The sequence below is a fragment of the Coturnix japonica genome, chromosome 14 (genome assembly GCF_054131305.1).
Source record: "Coturnix japonica strain WE chromosome 14, WE-NBRP24, whole genome shotgun sequence".
NCBI classification, from domain to species: Eukaryota; Metazoa; Chordata; class Aves; order Galliformes; family Phasianidae; genus Coturnix; species Coturnix japonica.
In genome coordinates this window covers 3,245,335-3,249,614 of record NC_140676.1, presented here as the reverse complement: position 1 = coordinate 3,249,614, position 4,280 = coordinate 3,245,335, and positions in this window count along the sequence as shown.

The following is a 4,280-nucleotide window of genomic DNA, read 5'->3' as shown; positions in this document are numbered from 1 at the left end:
AACTATGGCATCTTTTAAATAACTCTTAATCCAGATGATTATCTTCTGTAGGTGGACACCTCGGAACAGGTTTCTGGTGCAATATTAGCTTTGCAATGTCAAGGATCAACAAGAAGGGAGAAGAACATCAGCTGTCAGGAAGGTGCTGTTGCTCCTGAAGAACCTGCACTGTCACCTTTTGTCCTGGGCCCCACAGGTTATTTAATCCCAGCACCCAACCACAAAGCCCCCAGCACCCTCGCCCATATCCCTGCAGGGCACAGCCCCAGCAGCTCCAGCCGCAGCTGCAACACTGTCGTTTTATCACATGTACTGTAATATTGTCCCTAGTAAAACCTAACGCTCTTGAGTAGGCATAGTAAACTGAAGACAATCAAGATCTTAAAGGGTAATATGTTTTTATGTGTTTAGTAGCTTATGGTGCTGTATAACTTCCGAACCCAAATGCAGAAGTGGCCTCTCCAAATCATGCTATTAATATTGTATAATGAGCAGCGCTGCTACTCCTGGATTCTGGCACACCAGAGGGTAATTTCTAGCACTTCCAGTCCCTAGTAAAAGTGCTTTCTTCACTAAAGGCTGTGTGCTTGCCTGTGTGCAGCACTGTGCAGCAGCATCCTGATCTACACAACCTTTTGTGGCTGAGTATAGTGTTCTGCATCCTGCCACCTCTTCTGAGACTCCACGTGCAGATGTCTGTAAAAGGGCTCACAGAGACCAAACCAGCAGCCAAGCAAAGGAACTGCTGGAGAAGGTTTCCAAGATCACTCACATAGGACGGGGCCAAAATCTGCCTCAATTACTCACTTTCGTAGGACATGACTGTACTTCTGCAAAGTGGTTGTTATGATTCTTTCTGTCTCCTAAGGACAACTGAGCAACTGTGTCTGCAGTTCAGCTCTCGTTTGCCATCAGTGGAAGGTGTGTGAATGGCAGTGGAGAACAACAGTAGCAGCGTTTGTGCAATGCATTGCCACTTCAGAAAAGTGGGCTTCCTAGCAATAAACTATCACATATGCAAGGCTAACGCAAGGGAAGTTTGTGATGCACCAAATGTCATCACGTTTTCAAACTGACAACATCTTGCTCAGGAAATCTCTTTAATTTTGGGTTTTTGATGCCCTAAAACAAGTCTCCTGCTGCAAACGTGTTCCGGCACCTGGGCGGTGGGCACAGGACAACATGGAACAGAAAAGAACAGCTTTTTCTCCATCACTTGTATTTTGCTTCTTCCCACGGTAATTAGAATTCAGATAATGTTAATGTTCCCATTCTTATGTTAAAATTAATAGTAGAGTGCCGGTATTTCAGCTAGACATTAATTGTATAATATTCATCCGACAAATGCTATTAGTTTTAGAAATCTTCCAGATAAACTTATATAAATTTGTCACCACAAACCCATGAAAAAACTTCCATGCATACTGATGAGGGCTTTTCTATAGTAGTGCCAGGATCCTGAGCAGTCCGAGAGCAGCTTCTGAACAAAAAGGAGAATATCCAGCTGTATCGCCCCATTCTTTCAGTCTTTTTCCTATTTAATTTAAAACCTATTGTTTCTCACCAGTATGTAACACTGAAGAAATTACCTCCATACCAGGACTTTATAGAACATGTTGCGCAGCAGGTTAATATTTTACAGCTATTATCTGAATATTATTTGGATTTGAGTGGTTAGAAAAGGGAAGGAAGTACATACAGCTCTCCTATAGATGTATGACCAGTGGCTGGGGTTTGCTTTTCAAAGTCTTGGATGTGTAACAAGGGTTTCTGAGACCTTCTCAGCCAGAGGAAATTGAGAGAGCCCCCCTGGCTGGGCTTCCTCAACATCACCCATGCCTCCACACTGCCTCCATGATCCCCTGTGCATCGCAAAGAAGCAGAGAGAGCCAGCTCACATAGAAATCACAGATCCACCAAGGTCACCTGGCTGATCACCTTCCTGGCCATCCTTCTGTAGAAACTTAGCAGCGCTATTTGTGCTGGAGTTAAATGCCAGATGTTAGGATCGTTATTCTCTTGTTCCTTGAAGACTGCAATGAATGTTCTTTGCTTCCAGCCCTCTGCTATATCCTCAGCATTGCCATGACTCCTACAAATAGTTGTTTGAAGGATCAACCTCTTCTCAAGGTGAGAATGCAGTTCCAGCCAACCCTCTTCTCCTTTCAAAGGAGGCAACAGCCCATCCAGTAGAAAGTGTAATCTAATAATGCTTTTATACATATATACATGTTTAAAGAAATTGAAAGTGCTTGTTCCAGTAGCTGAAATGCTGGATATTATGTCAAATATGTACTTATCGGAGTACAAGACTCCAGAAACACACAGACCTGAATCCTTGACTCATGGCTGATAGAAAATTACTTTCACGAATGCTCTGCAGTGCTTTGTGTAACCTGAGTTTTCCCACTTCCCTTTGTCGTATTCCTTTGTGTAATTCGGATTTGTAAATCATTCCAGGAAACTTTTGATTAACTTTACAAGAGCACTTTAAGACAATATCCTGTAGTACATTTTCCAGCGGCTGACTCAGACTCAGTGTATCAGCTGAGAAATATCAGTGACCTTTTCATGCCGCTTGTTTTCCGGTGAGCATGGAAAACCAACGTAACTTCTGGACGAAGTTCTGCCCACTGTTTTGATAGGGAAGGTTTTGTCCGGCTGGTAAAACACCTGAATTCACGATGAATAATTCCACCATGCCTATGAAAATTCCCCTTTCAGCTATAAAGCACCAGGTATTTCTCTTGCACTGGTTATCCAGCTGGGTATCCAATGCAGCTGCCTTCCAGTGAAAGCGAGACGATGCCTTCGTATGATCACAATTTCACCAGAACTCCCTCCCATCGAAAGTGTTGCTTCCCAAGAAAGGCAGAAGCTCATTCCCTTTTGTTGTCATTGCTTTTCACAGTGTACTTCTGTTGGGCTGACTGACATTTAAATAAGCCACCGGAGAATTATACCTAGGACATTTCTACTAAATATTGCCTTTGCAGTAGGAGGGTGCAAACGCAAGGGAGGCATTTGGAAGAGACTTGTAAACAGTTGCCTTGGTGCTACCTAATTAGTGTTACATTGTCTGGTGGTATCCACTCCCAGGAACGTGCACAGCCTGGGCTAATTTCTGCACAGCCAATGTGGTAGACGGTACGCAGCCGAGATAGGAAATCATTTGAGAAAGGAGCTGGGTTGCTCTTGAGTCTCATTTCCTGGCTTTTTTCCTGGCCAGCAGATACGTTGCTCAGCCTGATGCCAGGGCAGCTGTGCCTGTGCAAGAAAAGGTTCCAGCTCTTCAAATAAAACTATATCGTCGCTTGTCCTCTCTCTGCGGGGTTGCTCGTGTGGAAAGCATGGTCCAGGGAGGCACCTCCTGGGAGGATTCCAGACAGCTGGGCTTAAACTTGCTCTTTATCTGTTGGGCAGCTTCGACCGAGACACTTCTTCTGCCCTGTTCACACCCAACACATTTAATTCTCCTGTTCCTGGGGCCCTACACTCATGTGGGGTGCAGTGAGACTTTGCTGCAGCTCAAGGTGACCACAATGAGCCCAAGGAGCTTTTGGGACCCATAACCTGCTTGAAGCATCCTTCTCTCAACGCTGCCGTGAATTCTTCCATGGGACTTGTTGCTGATCAGGGTACATTTGTGCTTTTCCACTTACTTTTTTTTTTTTTTTACTCCTTTTATTCACCTGATTTATCACCTTTGCTTACATTGATGCCCTGCTTTCCCAGGTTCTATACAGAGCTGTGGTAGAGCCATCAGTGTTCACCCAAGAGCACTGGGTGATTTTTCCTGTGCGGCGGTGAAGGATTGGACGCTACTTTAGGGTATATGAGAGATCTCATTAACACAGCCTAGCCATTTATTGCACATACTAATTACTTACTTAATGGCATTGCTATTTGATTATTTAATGGTTGTAGCATCCCTTTTGATAATTCTGTTGTACATGCTTAAGTGTTACAATTTCTAATTAATTAAATGGCTTTGAATTTCATATTACATTTTAAATAAAAAGCACAGGGGTTAAAGAGAGCTATCTGAATACATTCACAGGTTCCTTCGTTATATATCTTTTTTAAGTCTGTTTGCTCAGTTGTGGAGGAGAAGCATTTCCAGCCTTTGAATTCGGAATGTATAGAGAGAAAAGTGCTGGGAGCCCGGCTCTGAACTGAGAGCAGTGTTTGTATGGGGCTGCTGGCAAACAATTCTGGATGATGAACTGTGTTAAGTGTGGAGGGTTTTTCCTCTATAAGGAAAGCCGAACTATTGCTGC